The sequence below is a fragment of the Dermochelys coriacea genome, chromosome 9, assembly GCF_009764565.3.
Source record: "Dermochelys coriacea isolate rDerCor1 chromosome 9, rDerCor1.pri.v4, whole genome shotgun sequence".
In the NCBI taxonomy this organism is placed as follows: Eukaryota; Metazoa; Chordata; order Testudines; family Dermochelyidae; genus Dermochelys; species Dermochelys coriacea.
Window position 1 is genome coordinate 94653223 of NC_050076.1, and position 24413 is coordinate 94677635.

Here is a 24413-nt window from a genome sequence, read left to right on the forward strand (position 1 = left end):
CACTCAGTAAAACCCATGGCCCTGTTTCCCTTTGCCACTGGCAGGGTGAACAGGTGCATGCAGCATTTCCTTCTCATGTCTCATAACTGACTGTTCCCTCCTTGCAAATAGGCACTGACATAGCATTGCCAGCCCCAAGATTACAAAAAATATGAGTTAGGCCTCAAAAAACGTGATCGATTGCATTAAAAATCATTGGTTTTTTTAAATTGTAAATATGGGGTTCATTTTATTGTCTTCCGGTTTTTTAACTTTTAGGGTGCACTCAGGGTCACATTTTGAAGTTTTCAACACAACCATAAAAGCCAGAAAATTACTTGTAAAAAAAATTAAAGCTGTGATCCTCACCTAAGTCACATAACTCCGGGAGCTGGGGCTTTAAGAAAAACATCAAATATCACAAGACTCATGAGATTTGGCAGTGGTGTCCAAATAGCAAGATTCTTGCAAGTTTCAGCATCCTGCCTCTATATACCAAATAGAGGAAGGGCCCTCTGGAACAGAATTATTATTGAATAGCTCTATGGTCATGACCACATGTTGAAAACACTTCCCAGTTATGACAGCACTTTCTTGGAAGAGCCTTTCTGAATCCTTTAGAAACTAACACAAAATAATCTCTAAAAGGGGTATCAGGAGTGATTCCATCAAAGACTAGGAGAGGAAAATCCAGTGCTAGCAGACCACCTTGTTACTCTCCGGAAGGTCAATGTTAAAGTCAACCTTCTCTTAGAATTTTGCCTCTTGGAACTACAGAAATTGCTAACTCCATCACCTGTGCCAGGAGGTCAGTCCATGAGCCAGGCTTTTTGTTGTCAGGGCTGTAACCATTCACTTTTTATAGAAAAATATTTATTGTCAGCTTGTCTTTGGGGGCCAGTGGGGCTAAGCCCCATGAATAATGCCACAGCTGTCAGCCTCAGAGACACCATGAGGTGCATCTGATGTTTTCCATGGTGTAGTTCCCTCTGCCACCACCGGGGGCCCACCTGTTTGGTGAGGTGCTGCTTCAGCCCCTGGAGCGTACAGTATACCTGGCTGTCACTGAGGAACTTCTGGCCCGCAGCACATAGGTTGAGAGCAGTAAAGGCAAGGGCAGCAAAGACGAAACAGGCTTCTGGGAGGCTAATTAAAGTCTGAAGCAAAGAGGAAACGGATACTCCAAACATGCTTCCTGCAGCTTCTGGCCCCTGGACTCCCTGCAGCAACTGGGTAGCAGGCATCGGAGAAGTATAAAACAATGGATGGTCAGAGTATAACCAGCCCCCCAGTACAGGGTATCACTGGTAGGCCCCTCTACATGTCTAGTAGCAGGCTAAGTCTGTGTACCAATGCACTGTGGGGACTCCAAGCATCAGGCTCCCTTTAGCTCTGCATAGGTTCATATAAACCCTAGCACACTTCAAATAACCAAGGATTTCTTTACAGGACTTGTCTATACTCAGACACTACAGCAATACAGCTACGGTGCTGCAGCTGCGCCATTGTAGCACCGTAGCATAGACACTTCCTACAGCAATAGAAGGGGCTTTTCCATAGCTGTAGATATTAATCCACCCCCTTGACAGACAATAGCTAGAATTCTTCCATTGACCTAGCGGTGTCTATACCAGGGCTTAGGTCAGCTTAACGGCATCTGTCCGGGTTGTGAATTTGTCACACCTCTGAGCGATGTAGCTAGGTTGACCTCAGTTTTAGGTGTAGACCAGAACTCAGACTGGCAGGAATAAAGAGAAAATATCCTGGGCTCAGGCACTGATAGGACTACATCTCCCTTGATGCATTCTGGTCTCCTCTGTTGGAGAACAGATGTGATGGATCATGGGAGTCAGTGTCTGATGGGAGATGTATTTTGCCATGGAATAACCCCAGCCTGTTGAGGAAAATGGGGACATGAAGCAACCAAACAACAATGCCCATGATGCACCATAGCAGCATTTCCAAATAAAAATATTTAGATTTTTGCACATTTGCTATATGGATAAAAAAAATCAAAATTTTCTGTAGAAAGCAGACACATTACAAAAAAATTCCATTTAATCAAAAACCCAATTTTCCATCAAGTATGTTTTAATGGAAAATATTTGACCAGCTCTATTGTGGAGCACATATTGAAGACATTTGGGTTTCAGAGGAAGGAAAGTCCAAGTCACTTTCACTGGCCATATTTCACTGTAAGACAGTGATTGATTTTGCCCCATTTTGAGTCTAATTTATACAGCATTAAACACTGTATAAGTATATGTAAACTGAGAATTTAAGCCATTTTACATAAAGCATACAGATAATTTAATCTTAAATGTATTCATGTAAATATTAACATAAATCTAACATTAGCACACATTTGCTCAGCCCTGCTGACTAAAAAAGCTGTGATTTACTTTGCTGTGTAAGTCATATGTAACCTTACACTGTGGTTTAGGAAAAAAACATACACAGCCAAGATGTGTTTGTAATGTTCGGCCCTATCCTGCATGCCTTCCATGCCTTGAACACCCACATGGATGTCAATATGAGTTTTAGTGCACAGAACATGCTATCACTAGGTTACACAGACACTTTATTTTTTTGCCTTTTTTAAATGTAACTAATATATCCATGCTGCCTGTAAGAAATCATGGTATAATTTATTTAACTGAGCATAACTATTTCCTAGTTCTAACTGATGCTCCTATTTTTATGAGACTAGAACCATTCAATACAATATGTCCCCTGAAAACTTACCGGTAAAGTTTTCTCATTGTGGCAACAGGGAATGTTCTCAACATTAGTACTCTATTCTGTAGGATTCTCTAGGCTCTTTATGAAAATACAAACTCAACATTTTCTAAACACTAGCCCTTACAGTGGCAAGCTGTTAAATTCAGACAACCCCCACCAGAAGTGTATAAAAACAACAACCGGAAAATCAGAGAATGGTCTAGATAAAGTCACAAACCCTCTGTGGCTTTGCCAAAATAAGGTGAGGTCTGGGTAGTCCTGTAAAATTAATATTAGAGCCTGCCGAAACCAGAGCAGCATGAAATGCGCAAATATCAGGGTATTTAACAATCTGATTTTTTACAAAATGTCAAGGAAATGACTGAGTGGCTATGCAAATTTGTTATAGGATATGACGTCCTTCTCCTCCATGTCACCAGAATCCATCGCAGCTCCCTGAGGGCTTGTCTATACTTCCGACTAAATCCACACGGCTGTGATCATTGCAGCGGTTTTGATTTAGCAAGTCTAGTGAAGACAAGCTAAGTCGATGGTAGAGCAGTCTCCCATCGACGTCTGTACACCAGCTCCCCGAGCACCAGAAGTTAAGCCCTGGTCTACACTACGAGTTGAGGTCGAATTTAGCAACGTTAGGTCGATTTAACCCTGCACCCGTCCACACGACCAAGCCTGTTTTGTTGACTTAAAGGGCTCTTAAAATCGATTTATGTATTCCTCCCCGGCGAGGGGTTTAGCGGTAAAATTGACCTCGCTGGGTCAAATTTGGGGTAGTTTGGATGAAATTTGATGGTATTGGCCTCCGGGAGCTATCCCAGACTGTTCCATTGTGACTGCTCTGGACAGCACTCTCAACTCAGATGCATTGGCCAGGTAGACAGGAAAAGCCCCGGGAACTTTTTAATTGCATTTCCTGTTTGGCCAGCATGGTGAGCTGATCAGCACAGGTGACCATGCAGTCCCAGAATCGCAAAAGAGGTCCAGCATGGACTGAACGGGAGGTACTGGATCTGATCGCTGTATGGGGAGAAGAATCCATGCAGGCAGAACTCTGTTCCAAAAGACAAAATGCCAATACATATGCCAAAATCTCCAAGGGCATGATGGACAGAAGCTACAACAGGGACACATAGCAGTGCCACATGAAAATTAAGGAGCTCAGGCAAACCTATCAAAAAACAAAGGAGGCAAATGGTCGCTCCAGGTCAGAGCCCCATACATGCCGCTTCTATGATGAGCTGCATGCAATTCTAGGGGGGGCCCCTACCACTACCCCACCACTGACCGTGAACACCTGCAAGGGGGGAGTCTCACACAACAGGGATGAGGATTTTGTGGAGGAGGAAGATGAGGAGGTTAAGGATAGCGCACAGCAGGCAAGCAACGAATCCCTTCTCCCCGGCAGCCAGGAACTGTTCATCACCCTGGAGCCAATACCCTCCCAAGGCAGGCTCCCAGACCATGAAGCCAGAGAAGGCACCTCTGGTGAGTGTACCTTTGTAAATATAATACAGGGTTTAAAAGCAAGCGTGTTTAATGATTAATTTGCCCTGAAGACTTGGGATGCATTCGCAGCCAGTACAGCTACTGGAAAAGTCTCTTAGCATGTCTGGGGATGGAGCGGAAATCCTCCAGGGACATCTCCATGAAGCTCTCCTGGAGGTACTCTAAAAGACTTTGCAGAAGGTTTCTGGGGAGGTCAGCCTTATTCCGTCCTCCATGGTAGGACACTTTACCATGCCAGGCCAGTAGCAAGTAGTCTGGAATCATTGGAGAACAAAGCATGGCAGTGAATGGGCTCGGGCTTTGGTGACATTCAAGCAACATCCATTCTTTATCTCTCTGTGTTAGCCTCAGGAGAGTGATATCGTTCGTGGTCACCTGCTTGAAATACGGGAAATTTGTTTAAGGGGACATTCAGAGGTGGCCATTCCTGCTGGGCTGTAAAGAAATCATCCCTGCTGTTAGCTATGCGGACAGGCTAACACGGCTACCCCTGATACTTGATTCCATTGTGACTGTCATGCAATGGCAGAAGCTCCTGGAATCCTCACTTAGGCCCTTTCTTTTCCTGTCTCAGTGAGGGTGGGGGGAGGCCCGTTCATACTGAGCTGTTTGCATTTGGCTGTCAGGGATCTTCCCTGACACTAGCCATGGGGTGGGGGTGAAGCAATCATCCCAGAGAATTGGGGGTGGGGGGTTGTGCTGCACATTCACTAAAACCACTGCCCCTCCTTTTAAATGACCAACCCAATGGGCTTTGCTTGGTATGGGAAAGGAGGGTGCTGCTGTTTGAAACCATTCCCACATGTTATGAAGGTTGAAGAAGCCGAAACCCTTTGCCTTACCATGGCTGCCTGCAAGCCGAATTCTGTTGCCCAGCCAAGCATGTGTGAGGTCTCACACGAAACCGGCAGGCACTCAATAGAAGACGCAAAATCCGACCTTGTATCAAAAGCACATGTGCTATGTAATGTGAATCACTTGATTGAGTGTGAAATTCTTTGTTCTCTAAAATGTATCTTTTTAAACACTACTCTCCCTTTTTTCCTCCCGCAGCTGCAAATGTTTGTACTCTCCCCCTATCATCTCAGTCCAGAGGCTAATGCAGATTAGAAGGCGAAAAAAACCGCACTCGCGATGACATGTTCTCAGAGCCCATGCAGTCATCCCGCACTGAAAGAGCTCAGCAGAATACATGGAGGCAAACAATGGCAGAGTCCAGGAAAGCGTTAAATGAACGCCATGAAAGGAGGGAGGATGCAATGCTGAGGCTAACGAGGGAGCAAACTGACAAGCTCAGGCATCTGGTGGAGCTGCAGGAAAGGCAGCAGGAGCACAGACCGCCGCTGCAGCCCCTGTATAACTACCTGCCCTCCTCCCCAAGTTCCATAGCCTCCTCACCCAGATGCCCAAGAATGCAGGCAGGGTGGCTACGGGGACCTAGCCACTCCACCCCCGAGGATTGCCCAAGCAACACTGGCATTCAATAAGTTTTGAACTGTAGTGTGGCCTTGCCCTTCCTTCCTCCCCTCATCCACCACCTCACCCAGTGCTTCCCTCCTCATCCACCCCTCCCGAAGCTCAAGTCAGGCACAGTTGAAAATCCAACACTTTGGCTGGATTTGAATCAGTAGAGGAGAAGAATGTTTTGTGGGTTTTAAATTTGCTGTTTAACTTCTTGTATGTTTTAAAGAACAACATTTTATTTCAGGCCTGCATCCGATTGCCAACACTGGCCCAAAGTGAGCAGCTAAGTACTAAGCCATCTGTTCTCACCCATTCCTTTGACCAAACCAATCACTTACAGCTTTATCGTGATTCAGACTCTCTTTCCAGCCTGGTGAATAGTGTATCATTTATGCAGCTGCAGTCCCTGTAGTAGCTTTTTACTGATTGCATGACCATATGTTACTTATGAGTGAAACCAAACCCAACACAGAATACAAAATAAAAAAATATCGTGACATGTATGAAAAAACCCCCACATATCCAGGAAATAGAAATGTAAAGACTTCTTCCCTCACCAAGGTTCCCACTTCCAACCATAAGTTATGTTCAACAGACAGATGCGCTTTATGGAGTCTATGGCTATATATAAAGTTGCTGAAATGTTGCCTTGCCTTCAGATTTCTATGATGGCATTCACTAATGCATTTTGCAGAAACTTAAGACCCAATAGCTCTTCCTTTTGAAAGGAAAACAGCAAAAATAATATATGGCATGTATAAAAAAAATCATCCTTTTTATGCCATTTTACCTTCATGTTACTTCCCCTGCTCTAGTATTATTATGTTCACACTTTTAGTCTCAGCTGGGTGATTTCCCTATGCCACATATAAATATTCTTTCTCATCTTCTATTAATGTATCATATTTCTAGGATTCACATTAGTGAATTACTGGAGAGGCAGAGCAATGTCATATTTCCTAAGAATCATCAAACAATAGCATATTCTGTTAGGCCATTCTGGGTTAACCAACTAGAAGCAACGTAACTCAAGCAGTGTCTCTTGTGAGTGTGTAAAATACACATACCGATGTGCAATACTGAAGGAAAGGAATCTGGTAAGAAGCACAGGATATCCAAAGAGAGAGGCAGGTGGTACGAGTAAGATATGACAGTTCAAAATACTTAACAGTTTGAATTTTTACAAAATGTCAAGGAAACCGACTGAGTGGCTATGCAGATTGGTAATGGGATATGGCATCCTTCTCCTCCATGTCACCAGAGAGATCATCGCAGCTCCCTGAGGGCTTGTCTATACTTCTGGCTAACTTGTAAATTGCAAAGGGTCTCCCAGGATTCCAATATGTTTCAGCAGGGGGCTTTCCTCCAGGGGAAGATAATAAATATTTTGTAAATTTGTTACAGTATGGGTACAATTCTTGTCCAATGTCTTACAAAATATGTTACAATGTATAAAATGTATTTAAAATATCTGCCCAAATGTCCATTATTTGGCAAACATTTAGCATCGTATGAGTATTTTCAAATAGTCTTTTCTGGACCAGTTCAGGAGGAGACAGAAAGCAGTTTTGATAGGAGAAGATATTCAGAGCCAACTACAGAAGGGGAGAGAGAAGCTGCTTCACTAAGTCCATCTAAATGCTAGAAAATCAGGTGAAGCATTATCCTGTATGAAAAGAGTTTCAGAGTTAGCGCATTCAAGCTGGTCATTCAAACAGCTTGGAAGGGTTCCTGTAGAAAACAATATCAAACCTTTGCAGTGATTTCTTGTCATTCGAAGGATAAATATCTGGCATATTTATTTCATAAAATGTGACCCAGTTGCTAGAATGAGCATTATCCAGGCTTTTTCCTGGCAATGAGCAGCAGTGACCATGTCTTTGCTTTTCTGGGAAACCTGCCAGGTGCGCTCTGAAAGGATTGAAATACTGATGGCAATGCCTAGAGGGTTCAATTCCATGCACTAACGGGAGGTCTGTTAAAAGGATCAAGGCCTTCATCCTCGATGAAGATGGGCTGGGAAGAGTAATAACAAAAACCAATGGGGGGTGGGAAATGGAGATGTCTATTAAGCTCTTTCGGGACTGTCTCTTACTATGTGTTTTTGTAGTGCTCAGCACAAAGGGCCCCTGGAGCAAAATTTTCAAAAGTGCCTCAGTGACTTAGGCTCCTACTCTCATTTTCAAAAGTGACTTGGAGTGAAAACCTGGCCTCAGTCACATAACTCTCATTTCAGAGTGGCAGCCGTATTAGTCTGTATCAGCAAAAAAGCCAAGGAGTACTAGTGGCACCTTAGAGACTAACAAATTTATTTGGGCACAAGCTTTCATGGGCTAAAACCCATTTCATTGGATGCATGGAGAGGAATATATATTATACACACACACACAGACACACACACAGAACAGGAAAAAATGGGTGTTGCCATATCAACTGTAACGAGACCAATTAATTAAGGTTGGCTATTATCAGCAGGAGAAAAAAACCTTTTGTAGTGATAATCAGGATGACCCATTTCAAACAGTTGACAAGAAGGTGTGAGTAACAGTAGGGGGGGGAAATTAGCATGGGGAAATAGATTTTCCTTTGCATAATGACCCATCCACTCCCAGTCTTTATTCAAGCCAATTTAATGGTGTCCAGTTTGCAAATTAATTCCAATTCTGCAGTTTCTCGTTGGAGTCTGTTTCTGAAGTTTTTTTTATTGGAGAATTGCGACTTTTAGGTCTGAAATTGGGTGACCAGGGAGGTTGAAGTGTTCTCTGACTGGTTTTTGAATGTTATAATTCTTGATGTCTGATTTCTGTCCATTTATTCTTTTGCATAGAGATTGTCCGATTTAACCAATGTACATGGCAGAGGGGCATTGTTGGCACATTATGGCATATATCACATTGGTAGATGTGCAGGTGAATGAGCCTCTTAAGGTGTGGCTGATGTAATTAGGTCCTATGATGGTGTCCCTTGAATAGATATGTGGACAGAGTTGGCAATGGGCTTTGTTGCAAGGATAGTGTTTTTGTTGTGTGGAGTGTGGTTGCTGGTGAGTTTTTGCTTCAGGTTGGGGGGCTGTCTGTAAGCGAGGACTGGCCTGTCTCTCCAGATCTGTGAAAGTGAGGGATCGTCCTTCAGGATAGGTTGTAGATTCTTGGTGATGCACTGGAGAGGTTTAAGTTGGGGGCTGAAGGTGATGGCTAATGGCGTTGTTACTTCCTTTGTTGGGCCTGTCCTGGAGTAGGTGACTTAATTGACATTACTGGGGACAAGATTTCACCTAAGAGCCTAATTGTCACAAAGTCAATGAGACTTAGACTCTTAAGGGTCTAAATAACTTTTTGAAAATGGGCTGTAAGTACTTTTGAAAATTTTACCCTCAGTTTTGGTTGTGGCTTCAGCTATTACTATACTGCAAATAATAAATAAGTGGAGTGTGAAGGTGCTTACGAAATTACAAAAACGTAACTACTGCCTGCTCGCCAGCCTCCAAAAGCTTTCAGTGGATTGAACACAATGATAAACAAAATGTATAACTCCAGTGCTGGTCTGTTTTCCTATGTCACTACACCCAGGACTTACAATATTTGAGATGGTTTCTATATTTGGTAAACTTAAAGAGCAATATTGCTGATGTTATGGGAGGAAATTGGGCATTTTCCATCCATGTTCAAATAGTAAAATATTTGTAAAGACAGGGTGATTTGAGTTAATTTTTAGTGTTAGAGAGAACCTGAGAGTAATACCCCTGACTAGAATCAAGAAGTGTGGGAAAATGCCATAGAAATCCATCCCTACAGTCCTGTAATACCTTCTATTATATTACTAGGCATTTCCTAAACAGGAACTGGACGTAGTGCCAAGTGATGTTATACCATCTTATGTCATCAACAAATGTCCTCTGAAAACTAGGCTGTGACTACACAAAATTATGAAATGAGACCTAATATTGACTCCATAATAATTACTTTGTCTGAGGGGCTACTCTGACTTACATGTTGAGCTAATATTTAAATGAATTTCATTTGTTAAAATGCCCTTTAGGATGCCTGCTACCATGCCAGAAAACTAGTTCTATAAAAGCCAGTAACAATCATTCTTGTGCTAATGTTAACATGCATTTTTCACTTACATACTGCAAATTATTAACTGTGTCATCCTGAAGAAAGCACTGCTGTTGACAAAGGAAGAATATCACTTTGAGTGAAATAGCCACGCTTGGCAAGGAGTTTAAAAGCAGAAGAGTATTTATGCAAATATAGTGAGACAATTATAGCTGATCTCCATTTTATAGAAGACTAATGTCAAAGAAGAAACATAAAAAATGTATCTGGTCTTGGACTGTGCTAAAATAACTGAATGATGAAAAGAGACAATACAATAACCTACACTGCTGGATAATTTAACATCTGATAAACCTTTTATTAGCGATAGAAACATTGCTTTAGACAAAAGATGGGCAGAACCATGCCAGTGCTTATTGCATAAACAAATGCAAAACAGAATTAAGGAACTACTTGACAAAAGAGTAGATCTAACTGATCATGATTCACACTGTTGATAGTTCATAATGTTTTGATTTTTGAAGCCAAGAATTAACTGTCAAGGCTGTCCACACTTCTTTTGAATGAAGTCTAAACTGTATACTTACATATACCAGGCTATGTCTTTTTTACTTTAAAACCAATCCTAAGAACATCATTTCACCACTAAGAATCAAGCTACAAAAGAAAAAAGTCACCATGTCAGTGGCTAAGCTTGTAAATTAGTTTTGGGCACTTGCGAGACACTAAGAAAAAAGGAGACCAGTCAACAACAAACTAGCCAACTACTGCCTAAGGATATTGAAAATATAGAACAATATCTATCACTCCAGGAGCAAACCTCAAGACTGGATGGAAAAACAGTTGTAAAAAAGTCAACTGCAGATCAATATAATCAGGAAACTGATTGCTCAACTTTGAGAAAATTAATCTCCCACATGTAGCGAGATTCTTTTTTGGATTACAGTGACAAATGCCTGCTGAGCTCCATAAAGTTATCCAAGGTTGATCTGCATAAAGTTGTCCAAGGTTCATTCAACAACCATTAAAAAGAGGCCAAGATTTTCAAAAGTAAGTCCCTATAATTAGGCTCATTACTTGATATTTAGGCATGTAAGGCTTCCATCAGCTTTTTTGAGAATCAGACCATTTAGTTAGGTGCTTAAATATGAATTTAGGAACACAATTTAGGCATCATGTTTTAAAAAAATCTTGGCCTGAATCCATTGGCTGGGTAGTCAATAAAACACAGACATTGTCACTATACTGCGAATGCCTTCATTGGCTGTAAAATGCTCCACAGAACTGCAATTTGAATTTTAAGAAAACAAAAAGTTGACTCAAATTAGAAAGTAATTTAGACCAGGTTTGTTGCCATCATTTTCTGGTCCCAAAGCATGACAAATTTACACCCCCCCCCAAAGGTAGTTATTTTTCAGAAAATAACTATTAAAATGATCCTATACTGATCAAATAGAATCCTAATTTTGTAACATGGATTGTCAGTTCTAGCAGTTGTTTGTTCATTAATCTGTATTAAAAAGAAATCCTATTTTAATGTATAGGCTTCATGACTATACAGTTCAATTTATCAAGACCAAAAATATTATAGGATATATTTTTAAGTTAGTTTTACTCACATGTACTCTGATTTGGTCATAATAATTAAGTGATATTTATATTTCTTAAGGAAACAAGTTGGAGTGACCAACTCTTTATACTATTTTTTGTTAGGATTTCAACATGATTTTTTTAGAAATAGGAAATATATCAGTCCAACAAATCCTGTCATTACTCATATACAAAATATGATTATTCATTATTCAAGAATCATTAAAAGTAAAGTCTTGTTAAAATATTGATCATAATATATAGGGGCATATAATTTATCTGAATCAAATGAAATACATTTTCCTTCATGAGATGAAGAAAGCGTGTCTCATTACTGTGTTATTTCTACTTGAAGTTTCCACCATTAGTTAGTTTAATGACTCTTTGAACATTTTAATTGAGAAGATGACGAAGACTGAATAATGTTATCGTTGTCTGATCCCTAGGTAAGTTTTTCATTTAAGACGAATGATTTTAGGCTTAGGCGCAATGGAAACATGCAATCAGCTGTATTAAATCCCAGTGTGCATGTATAAGGCAAAGCCCCAGATAACAAAGGGCAGCGGCTGGACAAGGAGTGGTAGTGAGAATTGGGATGAGTGAAGTAGGGGTGTCCAGTGCTTGGTAAAAGAGAGAGAAATGTATAAGGGCCCCACCCTCCTACTGTGTTCACAGTTGGATCTCAGGACAGTATTTCAACAAAATGGTTTTCCATATAAAGTCTGTCCAGGTCAGTGGAAAGTCTCCCATTGGCCTCAATGTGCTTTTGGAGCAAGGCCAGTAAGAATAGATACGTATTACTAGGAGAAGACACAGGGGTGCTCTTTCTGAATCTCTATTTATGAGAAAAGTGCAAATGAATATGGCAGTGATCTGTTTTGACATGGGTTTTAGGCCTCCACTCTTTCCATAACCCATGTTAATTTAAAACATTTATTGGCATCTATTTTCTTCTAGAATCTTTACTGAGCATACAGAGCCAAATTGCCAACTGGTTTTAACCAGCAAAACTCCCTGGACTTCAGTGGAGCTACGTCAGCTTATAGCTGCTGAGGAAATAACCTACATCTTTATCAGCTGTTTCATTACACCTTGTGTCCACAGCAATTGTAATATAGCCATTTACTAGTTAATCCTCACAGCTACCCTCTCAAAAAGGTGGGCATCTTTATTCCCACAGAGGGGGAAACTGAAGCCTACAGGAGGTTGAGCAACTTGCCCTGTGATTCCCATTTTCCAATCCTATGCTCCAACTGCTAGACTAATTCTCATCTGTCTCCTTTTATTAGCTACCAACTTCATATTTATGTTCATATTCATGTTTTGAATACGTACAACAATACGCAAAGTAGGTTTACCTGAGAATGTGTAATGAATATAAAAATTGTATATATTTGATTGTATCCTGCTTCTCTACTCTTTGTGTGTCACTTGTCTCTTATACTGGAAACACTTTGAGGGAGGGACCATGGCCCAGATCCTCAAAGTATTTAGGCACCTAACTCTCATTGATTTCAGTGGAAGGTAGGTAACTAAAAACCTTTGGGGAACTGGGCCTGTGTCTTTTATATGAATCTACATTGCCTATCATAATGGGCCCAATATGGTTCTCTGGACACTATGAATATTAAACAATATTAACAGTTTAATCTGTAGCAGATTAAGGTACACAGTTTCATATTCATTATGTAACTTCGAATGCACTCTTACAGACAACCTCCACCTTAGGGCCAAAATTTGCTGGACTTCTGCCGTGATTAATCCCACTGAAGTCAAATGGAACTAATTGCCTGGGTAAGGCCAGCAAGATTTCGCCCATACTGATGCATTGTTTCCCCCATGTCACCCTCATTTATGAAAAGAGTTGAAAGAGAAATGTCCTTAAGTTTAAAGATATCACTTCCATTAGGCAGAAATGAAAAGCGCTGAATCTTTGAATGCTATTCATAATACGATTTTATTAGACACATCCACGCCTAAGCCTCGGAAAGAATAAAAAATTTAAAACCTGGGTGGATCCATTCAGAAGTATCTTACATTTCACATAAAAAAAATGAAGGGCTTGATAAAATCCCTTCATGAATGAGATAATTTACATGATTTTCACTTTGTTTCTGATTGTTCAAAATAAAAATATATAGCTCTTTGCCTTCCTTTTTGCTTTATGCTACAGCACCTTGATTTGAACCAGCCTATGAAAATCATGCACAGGCAAGATTAAAACACAGAGATGGAAAGTGGAATGTTCCTCATTATAGCGATTATTGCTTATATTCTCCTACACAACACAATTTATTAGTATCTAATAGAATTGTAATGTTTCTCATTCTGCATTTTTACAGCTGCATCAAAATATTAAAGTGTGAATTGCAATTAAATTCACACAGTGCTCTTAGCATAATTTCCCTTGTATTAATACTTAGCAAACCAAGTTATTGGTGTAATATTACTCTTGGTACTGGTTGTCATAAAGGGATAAAGCCTCCAAATAGTAATAAAGTAAATTTTACTGAAGAGAGCAGTCATACAAAAAGCATTGTTATTGGAGTTTTTCAATTCAGTGGGGGGGAGAGGGAAGAAAGAGGCTTTTGACCCTTTAAATTATAGTTTACAGGTTACTACACCAATTCACTTAATCTCTCCAAACAGGCAATTTACTTGCTTTTTGAAAAGCACCCATGTGCAAGGAAATGCTAGTGCACTGCAGGGATGAATCTAAGATTGATTGCTCGACTCTAGTCTGTCTTAACACCATGTGCCAAGCTCTATTTTGCATGTGCCCCAAGTCTTTCAAAATTTCAGGAAAAAGTGAAGGTCAATTATTTATTTTGGACAACTTTAATTTCTATCACTTTGCCTCTGTTTAATGGAACAATTCTGGGGCTGAAGAAAATTTTATTAAGCAGAAGAGCTAAGCAAACACTCACCAACAGCTAGGGGCATATTAACTATAATGTACCAAGTAAAACTCACTGTTTGTACATAAGCCCCTATATCCTCCATCACAAACTGATCCCAACCTCTGCAGCAATGTGCCTAATTTCTATAGTACACCAGGCAACAGATCAGAAAATCTCTGGTAGCCTCAGGCCAATTGAAGAATATAGTAATTTATTGAATTAAATATGAAAATGAACCAATAGTTGCATGATATCTTTGTGTTATTTATGGTGATATTATATTTAGTTTATTGCACTCTGTCCCTCAATTCTCAGCAGGCCATGGGTTTTTGTATTTTTAGTGCAGAACTGAACTATTCAATATATCATGGAGGAAGCTGAATAAGGGACAACTGGAGCTTTTTGCACCTGGAAGGCATCAGGTCAGAACTGGGCTAAGTGTATGAGTTGGATAGTTCTGCTAGTTAGCAGCAGGGAACTGCTATATGTTGAAATTTATATAGCCGTCATTAGATTTCAGAGTTTGTATGATGCATTTCACTCTAGAGCTGGTAGGGAATTTTTCAACAAAAGTTTTCCACTGAAGAATTCAGATTAATCAAAACTGAACTTTTTGTGGGAGCATCTTAGTTTTGATGCAAGTTTTTGTGGGAAGGTTTCTGAGGTCCAGGATGGAATTTCTAGTCAAAACAAGAGAGAAAACAAACCATCTCCAAATAGCCAATAGCCTGGTGGTTAAGACACTCACCTGTGATGTGGGAGAGCTAGGGATTTGAACCTGGATCTTTCTTATCCCAGATGAGGGCACTATCTATCAGGCAATTGGCTATTCTGGGGCAGGTTGCTTTTATTCTCTACTGTTGGAGATGTTCCGCTTTGGTTGCATAATTAACTATTCATTTGGCCAGAGATTGAGAGAGACAGAGACTGACTCAGATTTTTTTTTGCAGGACTGAAAAGCTTTTTCCTGCCCAGCTCTAGTTTACAACTATTAGAGAACAAGTGAAATCCTGACTCCACTGAAATCGGTGGGGATTTTGCCATTGTCTTCAATGGGACCAGGCTGTTGAAGGCTGGCTGTTGGCTCAAGAAGACAGCTGAACACTGTTTATTCTGCTCACATTTGCAGTAAATTCTACAGCCATCAGGGTGGTGGTGCTGCCAGCAGCATTACATGACTTTGGGTGAGGATATGGATTTTTTCTCCTTTTCCATCCTAAACACATATTGATGCACTGGATGGCACCCAGATTGCTGAGCTGAGGATAGACAATCTAGGGTGACTGGCTGAGTGACCTCCATCCGCCTCATCTCCGACTTAGGTCCATTCTCCGACCATCTGACTCTGAGCCTGCTTTCCTAAGGGGTAAGGTCACATGCAAATGGCAAAGACTTTGCCTTTCAGCCAAAAGGTTGCCTTGCCATCTATACTATCAGAGAGAGGCACAGAGGCTAAGTTAATAATGTCCTCTGTGGTTGGGTTAAATTGAAGAGAGAGAAAAAATCAGGGATTGGTGGAGATCAAATTATTTGTTAATGTTAAAAACCAAAAATGTAAAAATCATCCCAATGCAGCAATCTCTGCTCAAGGGAGACCTGACACTAGAAGGGATTCCAGCAAGGTGGGGATGTTTGAACAGCAAGCGCTTGAGACCCCTCTTGTACATGGCAAGAAACAACATGAGCTTCATGACACGCATGCAATATTTATCCCAAAAGATAGGGTTAGATTATCTTGAAAACTCTCCAGACAACATTAGCACAAGAGAACTAACTTATTGGTAAACATGAGGATTAATGCAGCCCAATCAATCTGCAATAGGGATGAACTGCAGCCATTGACTGAAAGCAAAGATAAATGTTAAAAGGTCAACTTTCTTATACTAAAAATAAGATGAAGCGTATTTTAAAATGGAGGTTTTCAAGCAAACTCTCTTTGTTCATTTCTGAATGGATTGGATGTTAGCAGGAACACAATTTGTATTACAGACAACGAGCAACTGTTGCCTTGCAACTTGCATCCTCATTTACGCCAGTGCAAAGTGTGTATAAAACTCTCCCACATTAAAACTCACTTTGCACTCCGGTGCAAATGACTGCACCACAGTGAATCAAGCCCAAAAACTCCAACTCAGACCTCCCGCAAATCAGGGATCAATAAAAGAATGTTTTTATCACTGTTATAAGTTACATTTATGGCTGCAATTGCTGTCAGAACGTTTTTAGCTGTGGTAGGATTGCTGCATGATACATTACTGGTGACAGATCCTGTGATCTGTATGGTTTTAACATGGGTGTCTATATCACATCCTGTAGAAGAATGCCATCTGTAGTGCCTGGGACTCACTGTATCATTCACAAACTGCCAAGATAATCTTGTCATTGCAACGTGTCGCACATTCTTTTTCCCTGTTACACTTTATCTCCTTGAAGTTTTCTCTCTCCAATCAGAGCTACCAGTTACTGGCATGGTGGCAAAACTTTCACAAGTAATGAAAAAGCCAGTAGCCTGACCTGCCACTACACAATCACCACTGATGTTGCAGGTTCCATGCTCCCAAACTTGCCCTGGGTTCAGGTTATCCTGGTGTTTAACAGGATATCTATTGTTGCTCTTGTGGTCACTCAAACAATAGTTCCTGAGCAACATCATGGCCAGGGCATTACTGCTGCTGAAGAGTACAATGGGGATACTCTTGTATTCTAACTTATATAAATCAAACTGTTAAAAGACCAAGAGTCTGATCCAAAGCCCATTTAAATATCAATGGAAGTCTTCCCATGGACGTCAACGGGCTTTGGCTCACAACTTTAAGACCTTTGTAGTGATATATTTACTACATTATAGACATTTTGGACAGATTCACCAGGGGCTGTGGCAAATATACCCATCTAATTCTGGTGAAGAACAAAACCCTCTAATTTCTTACAAGTGATTTTCGATTGTCACCTAGTGACTCAGGTTCAGGAGGGTAGAGACCTGGCGAAGGAGTCTGGCCCTTGGCCAAAGTGCTCTAGCTGATCTGGCTACCAACTGGGAGGCACTATAATTTAGAATCACCTTTTATTCCTCTGTGTTTTTCTAATAGTGAGACTGAGAGGAGGAACGCGATCAAAAAATAATTAAAAATTAGTGACTGGACCTGGGAGGCAGGACAACCTGGTTGTATTCTCAGCTCCGAACAGACTCCTTGGATGAACCTGAGCTAGTCACTTAACTGCTCCATATCTTAGTTTCCCCATCTGTAAAATGGAGGCTATCATAATTAGCTAGCATTCAGGAATTACGTGAGACTTCGTTCACTAATGTTTGTAAAGTCATTTTCCCTTCCATTACCAATGAGTCCTCAAAGGATTATCATTATCTTGTATTCACCCATAAGTGGAGGCAGACATCTAACAGAAACACAGACATACATGTAGCAGATATTCTCTTAGTCTGTGCCTGGGAGGACAGCAAACGTAGTAACTCAAATGCTGAGCATAAGAATTAATGTCTCTCCATATCTCTTGAACCTCTCTCATTTCAAGGGTTAGCACTCAACATGCTCCCAATGTTACAGATTTGGTCCCCCCGCTCTCTTTTACTGTTGAAAAGTGTGAAGTGAAGTATCATTAAACTGAAGCTATAGAAAGAATTTTAAACACTACAGGAATAAACCATTTTAAGCTTCTTGCATGAGTAATTTTGTGTCCCTCATTTTAGGTCTGTCACACATAGTGTCCTGTATCTGGGCCCTGGCAGGTTAAGTGGTATGTCTCTCTCTGTGCAACAACTAAGGGCAGGGGTGGCCAACCTGTGGCTCCGGAGCCACATGCGGCTCTTCAGAAGTTAATATGCGGCTCCTTGTATAGTCACCAACTTTCCAATGTGCCGGGGGGTGCTCACTGCTCAATCCCTGGCTCTGCCACAGGCCCTGCCTCCACTTCACCTCTTCCCACCCCCACCCCTGAGCCTGCTGTGCCCTCACTCCTCCACCTCCCCCCCCCCAGAGCCTCCTGCATGCCACAAAACAGAAAAAACACAAAAGCCCCACTGATCAGCACCTCCCCCTCCCTCCCCGCAGCTCGTGATCAGTTGATCATGGACTGGTGGACGGGAGGCACTGGGAGCGGGGTGGGAGGAGCTAATGGGGGGGCTGCTGATGTATTACTATGACTCTTTGGCAATGTACACTGGTAAATTCTGGCTCCTTCTCAGGCTCAGTTTGGCCACCCCGACTAAGGGGATCCTCTCATACTGCTGCTGGCTAGCTGGCAAATACAAAGCAATACATACGTGCATGCTCCTGCTGATCTGTTTGCCCATTCATCATATTACTTCGCAATGAACCATATATCCTTTGTAGGTAGGACTGTACCTATAAAGGAAAGGTGTCTTAAAGAAGAATCAGAGTAGAAGCCGTGTTAGTCTGTATCCGTAAAAGGAAAAGGAGTACTTGTGGCACTTTAGAGACTAACAAATTTATAAGCTTTAATGAGCATCCGATGAAGTGAGCTGTAGCTCATGAAAACTTATACTCTAATAAATTTGTTAGTCTCTAAGGTGCCACAAGTCCTCCTTTTCTTTTTTTAAAGAGGAATGTTTCATAACTTATTCTCCTGCAAAGGAAGAGAAACCAGGCCCTTGGGGAGTTAATGTGGTTTCCCCACAGCATACATTTTGTTTATGGCATTTTTTATTTTTTACATAAAACTTCTGGAGTAATGGTAGTAATTTTCAGATCCTTCAGCTTGTAAGGCCAGAGGCCTTTATACCATGTGTCAAACTTTAAAAGCATCAGAGGGAAAGGAAAATTATAACTAGGTTTTTTTAAAGGTCTAAAAATGATCTGCAATAGAACTTTTTTGTGCCTAGTATTGCCATTTTAGAGTCAACTACCTCACATTTTCTCAGGGATAGAAACCAAGGTTGTGAACCTCTCACACAGGGGCTTCTCAGTTCTCTACTGGTGGGTAAAGCACCTTTTCCTAGATTAGGCTGTGAAATATCAAATTAATCCCATTAATCTCATCTTTTACTTTGAATCAACATCATGTTAAAGGGAAGTTCCACATGTGGCGGAAAGAGTTAAATAGCGGCTGAGAAGGAGATTGCCGAGAGGTAGGAAATATTAGTTGTCGTTCCAGCTGAGATGGGTCAGTGGGCAGAGTGCAGGTGAAAAGGTTAGAGGTATAGGACAAATGCCATTTAGCACAGGATAACCCCACACGTTACCACATATACTGCCATCACATACATATATGTAATAACCGACACACAGCGGTACATATTTTTAGGCAAAAACCAGATAAAGGGACGGTGGTAGTCCCATCAGAGGCTTCTCAACAGAATTTATTTCTTCCTGAAATTATGCCCTTCAAGCACCTAAGACAGCCTACTACTGCTTGCCAAATGTGAGGTGGGTTATAAAGTTGCTTTATTTCCTCCTAAATACGGACAAAACAAAAAAATCTCATGCTTTTTAAAAACAAAACAAAACAAAACTGGAATGATTCTTTCATGGGGCAGAAAGTATCACTCTTGGCCCAAGTCCTGTTCTCAGTAACATCAATGGCAAAATTCCCATTAACTTCAGTAGCCCTGTACAGTTAGTTCTATGTTAAACTAGTGAAGAAGTCCGTATGTACTGATATTCTCAGCAACTCTATCCGTCTGAAATTGTGGTTTGCACAGCCAAAAAAGAGAGACTCGATTAGACTGATCCGGCACTGGAAAGAGTATATAGAAACACCCAAAGATGATATGACTTGTGGATAAGGTGGTAGCATTGTCAAAATAAAATGTTGGGTCTTTATTTTAGGGTCATGAAATACCTAACGCGAAACACAAAAGCATCTTTTATATAAAGATCTGTGCTGGTGATACAACAACCAGTGCTTACAATTTCTTGTATTGGATGATAATTTCCAGACATTTTGTGTTCTGAATGAATTTATCAGGAGCCACTGAAGCAGGACCAGTAACGTTAACTTTGAGCAAAAGAAACAGTTTGGATAGTAAAAAGAACAGGAGGACTTGTGGCACCTTAGAGACTAACAAATTTATTAGAGCATAAGCTTTAATGAGCTACAGCTCACTTCATCGGATGCATGTAGCTCACGAAAGCTAATGCTCAAACAAATTTGTTAGTCTCTAAGATGCCACAAGTAGTCCTCTTCTTTTTGCGAATACAGACCAACATGGCTGCTACTCTGAAACCAGCTTTGATAGCGTTCACGCTCATCCAATTTCTCTCTTCCCTCTACTGTTCGGCACAATGCACACTTGTTCTGCTGGACTGTGTGTTTAGTAAACACAGCAAATTCTACTCATTGAGTCTTCAAAAAACATTTTGCAGTAAGAAAGAAAGAAAAACTGAGACATTTTAAGTATCTTCATAACAAAAATCAAGATTGACCCCAGCCATTTTACTTCAGAGACCAGCATGGAGGATTTTCAAACTAAAGCAGAGATTGTATTATTGCCCTGTACCATGACTTCCTTGAACTTTTTAAGACGGTTTAGGCCTAAAGGGCTGGCAAACCAATATCTTAAGATCAGGACGAAGTAGTAATTACAGCTGGGCAATAAAGAATAGATACGTCCTAACCGTTCAGCAAAAGTTAACCAAGCTCTTACAGTGATGCCTTCTGGAAAGGGATAGCGGCTAACCTGTTGGTTGCAACTTTGCAGTTTTTATTGAATGCCAATGTCCTTTTCATCTAGCATTAACTTTAATTTAATGCTGAAGGTTTTGTTTTTAATAACATCATAAGTGTAAAGGTAATAGTAATATAATAATAATAAATCAAGGCAGCACTAGAGCTATTGCATTAAGTAATAATAACATTAAAACACAGTATGTGATGTATCTAAAGTTCAGTACCTTAGAGAGTTAATTAAGTCCTAAGTTAATTGGCAAAGATCTTATCTCTAGATGGGAAACACAGCTGATTATCTTGTTTATGCTTAAACAGAGTAACTGAGGTCATTACAAGACTTTTTTGGGGCATTATTGATTGATTTATAATTTCTTAATTAATTTTGATTGACTTTTAAAGTCTCTTGCTGCTTGACTTAATTCTTTTGACTTCTTAAAAGATGAATCTCTTGAAACAGCTGTTAACAATGCAAAGTTGCATTTACCACTTCCATTGAATGAAGAGTTTAGTTTTTAATAACTCCACTGTATTTATTGAGATAGTGCTTTGTTCCAAATCAAGCCCTTGTAGCAAAATGTAAACCAATTCACGGTTTTTAAAACATGATGCCTACTTTCCCTGTCATAAGGACAGCCTGGATTCTAGCATCATAAGCTCTGAAGCTGAATTTAACAGTTCATCACACAAGTAGTGCTATGTCATTTGTGTATACCTATTGTTCATTAGACATGGGCTGGGAAGGATTAGTTTTTTAATTGGTAAATGTTGGTAGATGCTAGTTGGTAAATTATAATGAAAATTTACAGATAGGCAAAGTAAAAAATGCTGCTTGGGAACTTATAGTTTGATTTAAGGAGATGTATATTTTGACATATGATGTTGACAATTTGCTTTTAAAGGAGTATGAGGCTTTACCTTTTTGATTACCTCAACATTGGTAATTAAATTACTATTATCTGACCTTGCTATTGTTCCCCCCCATAATTTCTCACAACCGTGAAAACAAATAAAATTTTTTAAAAAGCTTAAAAACAAATGTTGGTATTAGCCATCTGTGACCTTAAGAACTTCTCAGTGCCTATTGGCAAAAGGTTCAGTGTTGTTACAGCAATTCCTATCAGGACTGACAAACTCACTACCCTCAACACACAGTTTTCATAGAGTGGTGTGATGTGTCTCATGGAAGTTTATAATATACGGATCCTAAGTCATTGTGTGATGTATGTATGGGTGATATGTAAGGAGTTATGTATGTGTACTGAAGATATGTTCCTACAATATGTGTTAGAGGAAGAATTGACAAATATGTTTTTTGTGAGACATAGAATGTTTAGTCACCTTTCTCGTTCATATTTAAATTAAGCATTGTAAGTCAAACACAATGGGAGCTACATGTCCATTCCAAATAAACAAGAATGTGAAGTCAGCATGGGAAGACACTGAAGACTAAATCACAGCGGGTAGCCTTGGCTCTGGAGTGCAAAGGGAATGCAATTTGGGATGTGAGAAGAAGGAAAGAGAACCCTCTGTTATCCATTTACTAAGGAAACCCCTTGAGGGTGTGGGGATATTCATGAAAACCTGGATCCTGGTTATGACTGAAAACCAGTGCTTCCATCAAAGACTGAATCTTTGAGAAAGAAACTACTCTATTAGATAGAAAAGGTAACAATTTAGTGTAGACCTGGAACCGAATTTTATATCTCTAGCCAGTTCTGCTTCCAATATTCTTACTCACTACTCATTTGAATCTTTGAGTCTTTCTTTTGAATAAAACTGTATTTAATGCACTTTTATGAAAGCCTGTGACTCATTGGTGATTAATAGCACTATGCAATGTCTGTATTAACACTACATGAAGAATTACGGACACAAAGATAATATGCTTTAAAATCTGTGACCAAACCAAGGGAGAAACAGGTTTTCTCCCAGAAATGGGAAAGGTAGTATTGTGGAATCAAAATAAAGCAAACCCTATTTCCATGTGGATCAGCAGGGGACTGGGAAGACCAGAGGAAGGGAAGAACAGCATGAGGTCATCCTGGCTGTGGGGACAGTGAATTTGGGAAGATATAAAGGCAAGAAGCAGCAGTCATCTTGTCATCCATCACTGGACAGACACAAAGAGCCAGAGCTGAGAAAGATGGGCCCTTCATCAAAGAGATCGAAGTCTCTGGGAGCTGAATATATGCGAAAAATCTGCTTACGCAAAAGGTCTTCCATCTACAAAGACAAGGGAAACCAGCACCTTTTACTTCTATGGGAGGTCCTGACTGAGAGAAAGTCATCTGTGGCTGAGAAAAAGAAAGACTAGTAAGAAATCTCTCTTGAACCAAGACTGTCACTTGCTAAATTAAGTCTTCACTACTAAAAAGCATACTTTACTTTTATTTGTTTATTTCTGTCTTTATCCCTTATACGTGAACTCACTTAAAACTTCTCTCTTTTTGATTAAATAAAACTAGTTTCACTTTTATTCTAAATCAATCCAGTGCCACCTTTGACTGGAAGTGATGATTAACTCCAGTTAAAGCAACAAGCTGCTGTGATTTAAAGGAGCAACAAACATTATTACTTCCTGAGGGCTAGTCTACACTTACAGGGCTGCCACAGTGCCACTGCAGCACTTCAGTGAAGATGCTACTACACTGAGCTTCTCCCATTGGCATAGTTAAGCCACAAGAAATGGTAGGTACATTAAAGGGAGAAGCTCTCTCATCGACAGCGCTGTCTACACGGGAGGTTAGGTTGGCATAGGTTGGATTTTTCACTCCCCTGAGCGACACAGTTATACCGAGGTAAATTTGTAGTGTAGACCAGGCCTGAGTGTTCCAGAAAAGGGCTGGACTCTTCAGGGCAGACAGTTTGGGGGAAATTTGGGACTGGGAGTGTGTTGGGGTCACTTGGCTAGTTGTAACCCAGACTGGTAGAGGCCAGAGTGTGACTGTGTTATAAGAAGCAGGCTAATGGAGTCAGAGATTCTGAACCAGGGCTGCTCAACACACGTATACAATGATTGTATACTTGTATATTGACACTCAGTGTATACAGTGGATACTTGTATCCATTACAGCAGTAGAGAGTTTTAAGGCACTCCAAGTTTCAGGACAAGTGGTGACACAATCTCTCACTGCTCTGGATTGCACCCCAAATTGTGACACCAATAAATTCTTTATAACACATGTCTAATAGCTATATTCATCAGTGGGTTTCCTTGGCCTCTGCTGCTTTAATATTTATCTGACATTAAGCAATAAGTGACGGTATGTCTATTTTCTTTTTTCTTTTTTTCTTCTTCTTCAACACTGGCCATTCAGATTTAGCAGCTCTTTCCCATGTTCTCAGATTTTATACAATCTTGTTGGTGCGAATTATAATACTGGCACTTTATATAGTGCCCAGGGAATGCGTATAGGAACATACCACATGTCCACACCATCCAGACAGCAAGTGACATAAGGAGCAAAATAACCTCCCAGAAGCAAAACAGTTCAGTGTTTGCTGAGCCAGATATCTCAGGGTTAACAAGACA

General features: G+C 40.4%; 1 long non-coding RNA gene across 1 annotated transcript; it reads left to right on the forward strand.

The window, feature by feature from the left end:
• Positions 1-4156: 4156 nt before the first annotated feature.
• LOC122455729 lies at positions 4157-5339 on the forward strand. The gene is made up of 2 exons (XR_006274169.1): positions 4157-4203; positions 5278-5339. It is a non-coding gene; the product is annotated as an uncharacterized LOC122455729 (long non-coding RNA).
• Positions 5340-24413: the final 19074 nt, after the last annotated feature.